The following is a 15402-nucleotide window of genomic DNA, read 5'->3' on the forward strand; positions in this document are numbered from 1 at the left end:
ATGAGGCTTATATCAAGAATTCCGATATTTCCTTCTGTACATTCGTTTCGTTTAGATTAAACATATCCGAAAAAAAAAATTAGTTTCCTTCCTTGCATAAGTTCCCCATTTGTTGATCTAACCCATTTGACATCTGTAAAATGAGTTCGGCACATATTTGTTAATGGTAATAAATAATCCAGAACGGCGCAATAAATCGATGAGTAAATATCATTAAATATAAAATCAATCGCAAATAATGCATTCGTTATTTAAGCCCGATGATTAGGCTCCTAAAATGAGGGTTAAGTTATTGGTGGGGGTTTGTCTCTGCGCATATATATTGATGATTCTAATGTCTAAAGTATTCATCTATCTATCTATATATATATATATATATATATATATATATATATATATATATATTTGAACACACACACACATATATATATATATATATATATATATTCTTGTCCATACGTCTTATGTAAAAAAAAAACACCAGTATCGCAAACATGAATCAATGTAAAATTTATTCCCCCTTTATAATCGCTCTTTTTCAGTTAAAAATCATTATAACAATTTCCTCTCCAAAAAATCTTTCTTTTTTCTTTTAAATAACTGTCTGTTTACGGTTTCAACTTGGCTATTTTATTTCATGACTTGAAAATTGTCATGTTGTGACAGGACTGTAAGTTTTTTTATTATTATAATTTCTTTTATTGAATAAAAAAATATGAAAGCGAACTGGCATCTGTTCTTTTATAATTCATATAAAATATTGAGAAAAAATAAAACAAAACCATGTGTTGTGTGTTGAACTTTCCTTGAAAAAATCTATTGTAAAAATCTTATAAATAATTTGCTGAGAATTGTTTGAAATTTGTCGTTATTTGTTTTATTTCGCTTTTGATTAATTTTATTTGTGTTATTTAAGTTTTCAACTACCGTGGAATTTGCATAGGTTCGCAAGTATATATTAATTGATAAGGTTCAAATGCACTCCTTACATAGAATTAAAACCATTACTTCCTCTTGAATTACTTATAATGTTTATATGATTTTCATGCACCCACCCAAACACACAGACATACGTACACAGATTTATATATATATATATATATATATATATGTTATACATACATGACTTGCAATCTATGTATATATGTTTGTGTGTCTGTGGGTGTGTGTCGGGGGGGGGGGCGCCCCGTCTTAAAATACACTAAAATATGATATATTTATTTGTCCCAGTTTCGTATATATTATTATAGTCGTGATTTCACAAGTAAAAACATCTTACAGAATGATCAGCTAGAATCGAAACCGAAAGTTAAACTGTCGCATTCAAAGCTGGTTACGTTATCACAGTGTATATTAATCGTTGCTGACATAGTATACATTGGTAACATAGAATTAAAACCAATACTTCCTCTTAGATTACTTATAATGTTTATATAATTTCCATGCACCCAAAACACACACACATACGTACACAGATTATATATATATATATATATATATATACATGACTTGCAATCTATGTATATATATATATATATGTGTGTGTGTGTGTGCGTGTGTGTGTATGTGTGTGTGTGTGTGTGGCGAGGGGGGAGCTCCGTCTAAAAATACACTAAAATATGATATATCTATTTGTCCAGAGTTCCTGTATATTATTATAGTCGTGATTTCACAAGTAAAAAAGTCTTAAAGAATCGTCAGCTAGAATCGAAACCGAAAGCAAAACTGTCGCGTTCATAGCTGGTAACGTTACCACAGTAAAATCGTGACATACATATGAACTGTTTAAGAATCAAAAAGAAACGATGATGAATGTACAATATATACATATATAACGACCTTTTCAATTTTGTCTCATTTTTACCCTTTAAAAACAAAAGACACATAAAAAGTGGTTTATAAAAATCCACTCATTTAAGGCCCCCAGCGCGGCTCTGCGACTTTTACTTTCAGAAGAAATAGATGGTGAAAATATGGAGACAGACACACCAACTGACAGACAGACGAACATACAGACATATAGCCTTTATATATTACATTTTGTTATGCATAACTCTGCATGTCTTTTGATACGTTGTGAGAGAAAATGATTTAAACTAGCATGGGTGCCCGGCGTTACCCAGGTGTTGGGGGTGTATGGTTAGCAAAAGAAAAAGTGCTAGTAGGAAGGCACGCTCGAACCCGTACCGCAAAGGAGGAAAAAACGGTAAAAACCTTACGTCTTTGCTGTTACGACCACCGCAAAACCGTAATTGACCTAGGTTTAAATTAAGGCTAGACAATTGAAAAAAAGCATGACTTTCGAAAATATCGGCGAAAAAACCGACCCCCTGTAAAAAAGTGTCCAGTTGAGGGTGAAGATAATGTTTTTAGCCAATTCTTCGATATTTGTCGTCTGAAAGGTCGAACTTCAAAACGACATTGATCTTGTAAAAATCCGTCGCCTTTGTCGCAAATTTTTGGCAGACATGCAAACATTCATATATATGCATACATACATGTATATATGATTAACTCAAATTTTCTGACCCAAACCGATTTTAAAATTTATTTTAAATGAAGGGTATTCAGATATAGAGCAGGCTTTTTGCCTGCTCTATATCTGAATACCCTTCATTTCAAATTTCAAATGTTTAGACTAGAGTAATTTGGTAGAGACCGAAGCGGCCATTTTTTTATTTGACCTCTATTATGCCCCTTTAACATTTATTGTTTCTTGCTCAAATCAAGTTATTAAGTTAGATCTATGTCCAATGAATCTCTATCTAAAATTTCAAGTCTTTCGACCAAAAATTGGCGGGGGAGTTTGGTAGAGTTCTCAAAATTCAAACCGTTGAACTTTGACTCCTTAACAGCAAACGTCCTGACCGAAAACGGATTACACAGCTTTTCCCAAATCTCAATACCCTGTGTATCAAATTTCGCGTCTGTAGACTGACAATTGACTGAGTTATTGTGTAGGGAAATATACACAGACACACACACAGACAGACAGACACACACAGACACTTTCACTTTTATAGATATATAGATTAAATCATGCTGATACACTACTTAGTTCAGTAACAGAAAAGTTAAGATATTGCGTGATTCACAACTGTGTCTATAACTGCGTTTCTTCTTTACATCATTACTTAATTTAGAAGGGAATGCGTTATTATTATGAATCACAGTCGAATTTGTGTAGAAAAATTCTGATTTATTTACTTACATTAGATGTTGTTTTTTTTATTTACATCAATGACGTGTATAAACTAGAATTGTATCAATACCCTTATTTAAATTATATTTAAATTCGACCAGGTAGGTAGTGTATAGGAAACTTGCAGCAAAGAAAGAATTCCCAAGGCATAAAGTTAGAATAAAGAAGCCATCGAAGTAGAAAGATTTCTGGTATCTTGTTGAATCGATTGCCAAGTGTGGGGTTGCAGGAAGACAAGCTCAGAAACTTCATCGGACCAACTTTCATTGGGGCACGTGTTAAACATGATTTGGAATGCAACGATGGGAGTTTGTTTCATTGTGTGGAATCTGTGCGATTAGAGACTCTTTTTGAGACAAACTATCACATCTATATGAGAATAGAGTATTTGTAAATCTAATAGGTATTGGCAGGACAGATAAGTTTTCTAGTCATATAGCGGGAGCCCATTTTATTTTTTAAAGACCTGACAGTATATGTGTCCCCCCTTTCATCGAGGTTAAATATATTTAAACACTAATAGATTTTAACCTTCATAGAATAATTAATAAAATTGTTGGTGTTCAGTGCATTGTCTATCTTTAAATTTGTATACTCCGGACGATTTTTTCATCACTGCAATCTCTCTTTCACAGACCTGTGTTGCTGGTTTCGATCCTGTTACAAATATTATCACGACGTGTGTTATTTAAAAGCCACTCATCTTTTTAATGCTTTCTTTATTAAAGATTGTTTGATTTGATGGCGCAGTAGTTTCCATAATTTCGCGAATCAAATTACAGTTACGTTTGTGCATTACATAAAGTAATCTCAAATGACGGAGAGATTCCACAGTTACAAAAACGACAACAATACTTCATACATGCTTTGATATTAGATTTGCAAGAACAGAGCATAATTTCAGGGTCTGATTACATGTTTCACCTGATAGACGAAAACTAATTCATGAAAAGCATACGCTATAATGGATCTAATATATGAAGTAAAAAAAAAGATTGATGAGATAGAAAAACACAAGAAATAAAGAAAATAGTTTTCTTTAATAGAAACATAGCTATTCCCTCTTTTAAACTGCCTACTCTCACTTGAGTAAAACGTATGCTTTTAAAAGAATAATAGACGTACAGATGACTGCATTTAGTATAATGCTTTAAATTGGACATAATAACTGGCAAACCGAATATTACATGCAGTATTTTTCTGAGAAGAAGTAAGTATGACAGAATATTTCTGTAGATAATGAATTAAAATATAGAAAAAAAAAAGATGTAGATGTTTGGAAAGTAAACCAGCCTGAAATGATATTAGAAAAATGTTAAATTAAATATGCTAGATAAATAAGCTAATGTATATTTGCAACTTATTTTATAAATGCGTTTTACTATTTTAAGAGTCAGAAAATCTCCATAAAGAAGACCGGTTGCATTCGCTATAAGTTTTTCAGCCTCACTTCGCTGTTTCATTTTTGTTTTTATAAGTTTTTATAATCAAGATTTATCAGCATCAAAAATACATTATTTTTCGTTAGGTTTTATGGCTTTCAATTTGCACCTAAGGTACTGGTAGTGCCACGTATTCCATGTTTTCTTGCACGTTTTTGAACAGTAGAAAATGAAAGTTCTAGAAACCTTGACATATATTTTAGAGATTTTTTTACCGTTTTCATGACTATAATTTCACCTTTAACTTGATCAGAAAGATGTAAAGTAAATTTTAATATATATGCCGAACAAGTAATTTGAAAAGCACTCGAACATCTCCCAGCATGAATCAAAATTAGTGGGAGAACAATAAACAACATGAGATTTCCTGATGATGTAGTTCTGATTGCAACATATATGCAAGAATTGCAAGACTTAACTTGTTTTATTTATGTATTTGTCTCTATTCTCCTTGTTTTAAAACTTGTTTTTCTTGTTTTATTTATGTATTTGTCTATATTCTCCTGTCTTATTCGTCACCCCCATGCTACAAAGTAAACGATAAAAACAAATAAAATGCCGGATATTATTCTCTATTAGAGTAGATAAACTTAGGACTTTATTTAAGTAGTATACTAAATACAATCTATTACTGCAATCTTGCCTATATTGAAAATGTTTGCTTCCTGGCTAGCCAATCAAACCATCTAATATAGTTAGCTGTATTTTCAATTACATTCGAAATATAATATAGTGCAATTAGCAAAGAAAAAGTTACTTATGAAAACGAACCTCCTAAAGTAAAACCTTGAATAATTATTTAAACTCGAATGGAAATTAATATTAAGCCGACTTGACACATTGATAAACATTAATTATTGGATTTTAATTAATTATAAGGTGAAACTCTAATGATTCAAACTCGATAGATAACGACAAACTTCCACCCATTAATATTGGAGGGGAGATTATCATCAAAAGTGTCCTAAATTGTAAACTTAGCACCGGACTTACTACTTATATATAAATAAGTCACTTGTACCCATTCTCCTCCTCCCCCTTTTTTTAATAGAGAGTAAATAATACAGTGGATGCGTTATCGGCAGCTCCAGTAACTATCGCTTCTCCTTTTTTGTCCCTCAGTCCTCATTCAATGAGAGATTTTTCTGACAAAGTTTGAAGAAAAAGCTGCTTAAAGGTCGGTAGTACTTGGTGACCAGTAGTCTGAGATGTCGGAAGTTTTTCTGTCTTTGTCTCTCCCTGTGGCCATGTCACTAGTAAGGGTGCTGGAGCTAAACGTTTTGTCTGGGCTGACGTTATCCGCCTGATAGTCAGGGACCCTAACCATGGATTAACCACTAAGGAGGAAGTCCTATCAGCAGGCGCAAAGTACTGGGACTGCTGTATTGCCATTTGGTGAGTAGATCTGGACCATGCAGTAGTCTCTGGTGGGGCCTCTCGATGCCATACTAGTGGGTAATTGTTACGGCTTTACATTTTCGTGTGCTACAAAAAAATTGCTGCCTTTTTCTCTCTTACTTTCCCTCTCTGTACTGCTCTAACCAAGTATGCCGACCTATTCCACAAATCCGAAAACCTCAGCATGAAATATCTCCAGAATAAAAACTCGATTAAACCTAGAACCCCATCTTCCAACGTAAACCCCTACTACCAGGTCTCCTTCTCCAACATCAGGGGTCTACGTTCCAACCTTCCAGAGGTTGAAACCCAATTACAGGAGACGAAACCGAACATATTATTTCTAAGTGAAACTGGAATCGGGCCGACCACTTCCATAGATGAGTTCATAATTAACGGATATTCTAATTTAACAGCTAAATCTGACCCCTAAGATCCCCATGGGCATGAAATATGTGCCTAAATTAAGGATGGCTTCCCGTGTGGCAGGGATATTTCTAGAGAAGATCCTAATTTACCATATATGTGCTTCAGGGTTGCACTTGCTAACACCACTGCATTTATATTTGCCCTCTACCGGCCCCACAACAGCGGAGTTACTATCTTTAAGAGCATATCTGAGAAAATAGACCACATACTGTTTGCACATCCCTCGGCTAACATCCACATCTGTGATGACTTCAACGTCCATAACGTGGAATAGCTGACCCATTCAAATAAGACAGATGATGAGGGGAGGTTTTGTCATGATTTTGCCATTGCTTATGACCTCACTCAGATTGTTCACGAACCCACCCGTGTGCCCGATACACCATGTCAATATGCAAGCCTTCTAGACCTTTTTCTCTCAACTTCCCCTGAGCTATGTTCATGTTACGTTCATTCTCTTCTAGGATCCTTCGACCACTCCCTCGTATCAGTTAAGATAAAAACGAAATGTAAGAAGTCCCCAGACTACCCCTCCACCGTACTGTATACCGATACTCTATGGCTGACTGGGATAGCTTCCGTACATTCATATCTGATTTACCTCTGCACTCCATGTTTAAAAAGGAAGTGTCCTTTATAGTATCAGATCTGACCGAATGGTTAATTGTAGGCATAGACCAATTCATACCATCTCCAAAATTCCAACAAAAACCCAACAGTCAGCCATGGTTCTCCCCAGAATATGCTGCTGCTATCGCGCACAGAAATCACTTTTTCCATAGCTACCAACGTAATAGATGCACTGAGACTAAAGCTGCTTTCAGGACTGCCAGCAACCACTGTAAAAGAGTAATAAAAAATGACAGAGAGCTATATGCCCAGTCTGTTGAATCCAAGGTAGCTGATCAGCGGCTTGGTTCCCACCAGTTTTGGCAAATAAAAAATAGGATCCTGAACAGAAGTGTGCGTTCTATACCAACCATTATCAATGGACCAGAGGTCATCTCGTCAGCGTCAGACAAGGCCAAACTATTTGCAAAGAACTTTGCAGCTAATTCTACCCTACGCGACGAAGGCCATCAACTCCACATATTTCCTCCTATAACACAGAACAAGCTAGGTAACATACACATATCCGTGCATGGGGTCGCCAAGCTAATCAAGTACCTAGATTCCAGTAAATTAACTGGCCTTGATGGCATCCCAATTATAGTGTTAAAAAAGCTTCAAGCAGAACTTGCTCCCATACTTACGAAACTATTTAAACGCTGTCTTAAGGAGAAGTGCTTTCCGACTCCCTGGAAGACCTCATCAGTTTTCCCTGTATTTAAGAATTCAGGTGATAAGTCATCTCCCTCTCAGTAAAGACCTATAAGTCTCCTGTGTGTTATGAGTAAATTGCTGGAATCCATATTAAATAGAGAAATAGTCAACCACTTCAGCAGGAATAACCTTCTTAGTGACACATAATATGGTTTACGCTCTGCAAGCTCTACCGCAGATGTGCTGACGGTTTTATCCCACAGGATTAGTGAATCTCTTGACAAAGGTTTCTTTTCTAGGGCAATTGCTCTTGACATATCAAAGGCCTTCGACAAGGTATGGCATAAGAGTCTACTTCACAAGATTTCCAGCTACGGTAACACTGGAAATGTTTTCTCAATCATTAAATCATTTCTCTCCGATAGGCTCATAAGAGTAGTGATAGATGGACGAAAATCAGAGGCCTGCAATGTAAATGCTAGAGTCCCTCAGGGGTCAAGCCTGGGCCCAACTCTCTTCCTGATCTATATCAATGATCTCCCTAAACACATACTTAAATCATTCGTTGACATCTATGCTGATGGCACGACCATCTACGGCAACACATCAAAGGCTGTAAATGACAAAGTTCTCTCTGATTCTCTCTCCTCTGATCTCGAGCACGTGGTTCAGTGGGGGAAGACGTGGCTAGTTACCTTTAATGCATCCAAAACCAAACTCCTATCCTTACATCATCAACGCTCTTATCCCCATCTTGCATCAATTGCGTCTGAGTGAGGCCCCGTGTTTTGACAAGCTTCTGGGTTTGACCTTTACTCCTGGTCTGAAATGGAACACGTACATCAAGTCTGTTGCCAAGGTCGCTGGAAAGATGGTGGAATCCTTCTACCGCTCCAGAAAATATCTCACTACTGATGCAATTCTTTATCTAAATAAAAGCCAAGTACGTCCAAGGATGGAATACTGTTGCCATATCTGTGCAGGAGCTGCTAAAAACAGCCTATCCTGCCTTGACAGAGTACAAAATAGATTTCATGGCTTAGTGGGGGATGCCTTTTTCTCTACCCTGCAACCTCTCTCCCACAGAAGAGACGTTGCGAGCCTATCCTTGTTTTATCGTTATTTCCATGGCAGGTGGTCGTCAGAACTCCAATCTCTGGTCATCCCTCGCCAATCTTTCACGAAAAACACCTGTCTAGCTGAATCCAATGTGCAAAATTTCCCCCACTCTATATATGTGCCTAAATCAAAACGTGGATTCCATGAACAAAGTTTTTTTCCTAGAACTGCACGCCTGATGAACTCTGTTCCGTCTGCCTGCTTCCGACCGGACTACAACTTGGGTGCATTCAAGTCCAACGTTAACAAATTCCTAATGAACCACCCCCTTAAGTAAACACTTCATCAAATCTCCACACTAACGTAATGTACTTGCAATAACCCTTATCCCTGAGTGGCGTCCGGGCCTTGATAAGTTGTGATCACTGTGTAAAAAAAATTTAAAAAATAAAAAAAATAAAGTAAAAGTAAGTAGCGAAGAAACAGGACTGACTCTTCTTCAATGTCAGAAAAACAAAGGTAATGGCAGCAGCACAAGCACCAAATGATGAAAACCTAATTGTGGGTAATCATAATGTTCAAAGTGTATGTTTCAACTACTTGGGTACAGTTTTCACAAACAAAGGAGATGACACTTAAGAAGTAAGGCAACCTATTGCACTGGCAAGCATATCAATCATCGGGCTAACCAATATCTGGAAAGACAGCTCAATTTCACAATGCTCAAAGAAACGACTCCAGCAAACTTTGGTATTCTCAAGAGCAACATACGGAGCAGAAGGTTGGGTCTTGAAAAAAGTTGACAAGAAGAAAATTGGTGCTTTTTTATTGTGGTGCTAGGGTACAATTCTTCGGGAAAACAGGATGGACAAAAGGAATGGGTTCTGGAGAGAATTGGGCCGTGCTGAAGACTGCTGGATAGCATCAATGATAGAACATTGCGATTTTCGGGACATGTGGACAGACCACACGGTTCAACAAAAGATCTTCTCTTTGGAACAAGAGGGCGTTGAAGAGCAAATACAAGAATGTCAGACAACGTAAAATACATCGCGGATATGGCTACGTTGCTCAGAATGGCACAGAACCAGTCATTGGCGACGATTCGTGTAGAGTGAAAGGGCTGGTCAATAATGAGAATGTCTTCAAAGAAAGAGAAAGTTAATTATTTTGAAATATCTTGTATTTATTTGATTTTGGATTAAATAATTGAATAGAGCGAATATTTTCTTTTTAATAAACTTCTTAATCATTTATCACTAAGAAAATATATATGACATGTGGGAAATAGAAGTTGCCTCAATGCATTATATTGATATTGTAAGAAAAATGTGAATGACATCTTTTTTACAAACACTATTTATCCTAACTAGATTAATAAGCCCAGTATTCGAGATAGCAGCCTGCTTTCTACTTTGCTTTTGGGATAATAGCTATTCTTTAGAACAACATATATTTAGAAAATGGAAAGTTTTCAACTAGAATTTCTTGTCGAATAATAAATTCTTGTAAATTCTTATTTACATCATTTAAATTGATGTTCCTATATATATATATATATATATATATATATATATATATATAAAGAGAGAGAGAGAGATAGATAGATAGATATATTACGATTACTTATATGCACATATATTAAGAAATTATATGCAAATCTTTTCAGTAGTTATTTCACAAATATCCGATAGAACATAAAACTTTGTTGTATATAAATATGAATACGCATATAACCATATTTATTTATTTCACAAATATTTAAATCGACATCCACAAATACAATGACGCTTTAGCATCTTATTGCATCCTCGAAACCGTGAGATGATAATAAAAATAAATTTCTACAATGTGCAAAACCGAGATAAAATGCGAAACCTGAAATAAACCTTTTTGAATAGAAAAGCTAAAATAACACAAATAAGGAGGTGCATCACGTAAGATAACTATAGGCATTCTCAGTCTTTACGGCCAAACAACACATTTATGTTACTTATCCGGGTTCAATCCTGAGAAAATGTACAATTTATAATCTTATACTGACTACTTTCTTTCATTTGTTTTAACATTAATTGTTCAACCTTTGCATAATGCTATCTTAATTATTGAGGCATTCCTCTCTGAACTGCTTTACCTTTGAAGCTGCTCCATATCATGACAAGATTTTTGGTCTGACCATCATTCCTGATCTGAAATGGAGCACATACATCAAATCGTTGCCAAGGTCGCTGGAAAAATTGCCTGATCATTCTGCCGCTCCAGTAGGCACTTCACCGCGGTTGTAATTCTCTAGTTGTATAAGAGTCACGTACGTTCTAGGATGGATTACTCTTGTTACATTTGGGCCGGAGCTGTTAAAAAAGACTTCGTAATCAGCAAAGCGATGCACTTTAACTTCTATTCAATGCTTTCCCACAGAATAGACGTTGTGAGTCTGTCTTTGCTTTCTGTGCTCCAGTCTAATGTCTTGCTGACTGGTCGTCTTCCTGGCCAATGAAAACGAGTTCTTATTGAACCGTCCTCGTAAATATAATATAATTATACCAAATTTGCCACCATGAATTATTACTACACTATTCTAATAACTACAATACACACGTTTACCCTGATTCCTGAATGGCTTCCGGGTGTTTAAATGTGAAAATCCATTTCGTAAAAACGATAGAAAAACGACTGTGTGGTCTGAAGAAATTTTTTTAGATGCGTGTTTTGGGACCCAATGTGTTATTGCTATTGTTGCAGTCGTTTTTTATTAATTATTATTATTTCGTATTTCTAATCTGTTAACGGTTATATCCAACGTACGAATCTATTTTATTTTAAAGCTCTAGAAGATCCAGGATTTTGAAACGGTAACGCATTGGCGTAAATATATTGAAGTCTGTATAATATGTTTTGCTTGCATACACACACACATATATATATATTCTTATTATTGTTCTTGTTGCTGTTATTGTTATTGTTTGTTGTTAGGACTTTTTAATAGTGAGAGTCTTAGAGTCTTATTAGAGTGAGTCTTAGAGTCTTAGAGATAGTTGTTGTGTCTTGTTATCGTGTTATAAAGAGATTCATATATATATATATAAAATGTTCATACTGAGAAGTGTAATAGAAGCACTTTGAGTGAGGAAACAGTGTTCAGACAGTCTTAGTGTTCACATTGTCGATATGAGATGTCGAGACGTGTATGTAAAGACATTTTAAAACACATGATATACAAGACATATAATAACAATTTTCACTTTACTTTTGGTAGAATTTCAACACAAAGACGACGTTTATAAAAACACATGATGGGTTTATTTCTTCTCCCGACCGGTCGTGGTTTCTGGGTCAAGAATTCAAAGCTTCACATTCTAAGTTTCAAAAGTGACCGTCTCGCTTCTAGACGTTCGAATCCCATGTCTGGACTGTCGTCTGTCGTCCTTAGACTCTCTCAGACTCCCTCTCAATTTCTCTGCTTAACTTTAAAGTTTCTAACTATATCGTGAACTTCCCATTTTCCATGACGTCATACACATTTTAAAACATGTGTCTTCTTTCACGTGTTCTGGAAATGTGTGCCCAAAACTTTTTCCTTTGTTTACAAAAGGAATTTTAACCTATATTCCCAGTAACCTATTTTTCCAATATGTTAAAAAGATGTTTATTAAATTATCTTATAGTTGCATTCTTCAATTGAATTTTCATAACAGAATTGACAATGCACATACTTTTCTTGAAACTATTTTATCTCTAAGCAAAACAATGGTTTGTTTTCACATTCCATCTGCTAATTCTCTCTCGTAATCTATTTCTAAACCTAAATTACGAGGTTCGGATTTCGTCTATGCTATTTCATTTTCATTTTAACTAAATCTCTCTAATTTTATACTTACATGAAAAGGGGACAGCCCTTATCATGTAACACAATACACACGTTTACCCTTATTCCTGAATGGCTTCCGGGCGTTTAAATGTGAAAATCCATTTCGTAAAAACGATAGAAAAACGACTGTGTGGTCTGAATAAAAAATTTTTAGAAGCGTGTTTTGGGATCCAATGTGTTGTTGCTATTGTTGCAGTCGTTTTTTTATTAATTACTATTATTTCGTATTCCTAATCTGTTAACGGTTATATCCTGCGTACGAATCTATTTTATTTTAAAGCTCTAGAATACCCAGGATTTTGAAACGGTATCGCATTTGCGTAAATATATTGAAGTCTGTATAATATCATTTGCTTGCATATATATATATATATATATATATATATATATATATATATATATATATATATATATATATAAAGTTTTAGAAAGATTATTCGGAATCGGAATCGAGAATCGGAAAAATCGACAAATTTGGGGTACCGGATGCCCTATCGGAATCGAAAACATTGGTGCCCATTTTCCGATGCCAAAACGATTATTTTAATTTTAATTTTTATATTTAGTTTTGTTTAAAGCAAAATCTTCTATTGCTTAAAATAATGATAAAAGGATAAATGTTTATTGATTTAAAATACCAGTGAAGGTAAAATCAATAAATCATCCTCCACGTCTAAGAAAATATCTGCACATTTAACATGTGTTTTTTTTTTTACAGAAGTCAGGGACAATAACCACTCTATAGTTTGATATTTAGAGATTTCTAAAGAATCAGAATCGGAATCGGTAATTGTATCCTAAACGGAATTTTAGTATGTAATCGGTAATTGTATCGGAATCTGGAAAAATTTTCGAATTCTCCCATCACAATTATATATATATGTGTGTGTGTGTGTGTGTGTGTGCGTTTGTGTGTGTGTGTGTAGGAGAGTAGTTCCAAAAATAAAACTTCCTATTTTTTCCGCCTTTTTTGTGCTTGGCCTTTTTGGTTAAGATCAAAGTCTGTTGTTAATAGATGCTTTTTAAGCTTTTCTTTGCCTTTTGGACAAGATCAAAGTCTACAGTATTTGTTCCGGCAGATACTGCAAGAAAAGACCATATGTGGGGGACACCCACCATATAAGACCTTGGTCAATGAAGAAACAACCCTTCATACCAATTATCATTATCCAGCTCCCCTACTCCCCGGGGAGTTGGTCCCCATTTCCCCTTCACTCCTCACATTAAAAATCAGCCTTGTGCTTTATTTGCTCGGTAGGGGGGGGGCAAATTAATACCCTTTTCATAACCTTTTGGCCAAGATCAAAGTGTAGTATTTGTTCCGGCAGATACTGCAAACAAAACCCATATGTGGGGGCAACCACACATATAAGACCTTGGTCAATGTAGGGGCAACCCTCCATACCAATTGTCACTATCCAGCTCCGCTACTCCCCGGGGAGTTGGCCCCCATTTCCCCTTCACTCCTCACATGAAAAAATCGGCCTATGCCTAATTTGCTCGGTGTGGGAGCAATTAAATACAGCTTTTCTTAGTCAATGTGGGGGCAACCTCACATATAAGACCTTCGCCAGGATCAAAGTGTAGTATCTGCTCCAGCAGATACTTCAAGCAAAGACCATACGTGGGGGCAATCCCACATATAAGTTATTGGTCAATGTAGGGGCAACCCTTCATACAATTGTCACTATCCAACTCCCCTACTCCACGGGGATTGTCCCCTATTTCCCATTCACTCCTCACATCAAAAATCGGCCTTGTGCCTAATTTGGTTGATGGGGGAGCAAATAAATACCAACCCACATATAAGACCTTGGTCGATGAAGGGGAAACCCTTTATACAAACTGTAACTAGCCACATCCCCTATCCCCCGGGGAGCTGGTCTCCATTTCCCCTTTACTCCTCACATTAAAAATCGGTCTTGTGCCTAATTTGCTGGGTGTGGGGGAAAAATACCAACCCCACATAAAAGACCTTGGTCAATGTGGGGGCAACCTCACATTTAAGACTCGGCCAAGATCAAAGTGTAATATCTGTTCCAGCAGATACTGAAGCAAAGACTATATGTGGGTGCAACCCTACATAAAACCTTGGTAAATGTAGGGGTAACCCTTCATACCAATTGTCATTATTAAGCTTCCCTACTCCCCGTGGAGTTGGTCCCCATTTCCCCTTCACTCCTCACATAAAAAATCAGACTTGTGCCTAATTTGTTCGGTAGGGGGAGCAAATAAATACCCTTTTCTGGGCATTTTGGCCAAGATCAACGTGTAGTATTTGTTCCGGCAGATACTGCAAACCAAGACCAAAAGTGGGGGCAACCCCACATATAAGACCTTGGTCAATGTAGGGGCAACCCTCCATACAAATTGTCACTATCCAGCACCCCTTCTTCCCGGGTAGGTAGTTCCCTTTTCCCCTCCACTCCTTACTTTAAAAATCAGCCTTGTGCCTATTTTGCTCGGTGGGGGAGCAAATAAATACTATTTTCTTTGCCAATATAAAGATGTAATGTTTTTCTACCAGTTACCCCATTTTTTAATTTTTTTTAAATGGCTCCGCCACTTGACCCTCGGTTTTATTTCAAGATGTCATTTTTGTAACTTTCGTAACGCACTAACTTTTGTGGGTTAGGACCCTCTTTGCTCTCCCCAGGACCGACGCCATTGTGTGGTAGTCTGGACCTGTAACCGATCCCTTCTTTGGGAGTTTGCTGTTTTTTGAACCGACAACACTTTCT

Source organism: Euprymna scolopes, chromosome 39 (assembly GCF_053919585.1).
Source record: "Euprymna scolopes isolate OS-2025 chromosome 39, ASM5391958v1, whole genome shotgun sequence".
NCBI lineage: Eukaryota > Metazoa > Mollusca > Cephalopoda > Sepiida > Sepiolidae > Euprymna > Euprymna scolopes.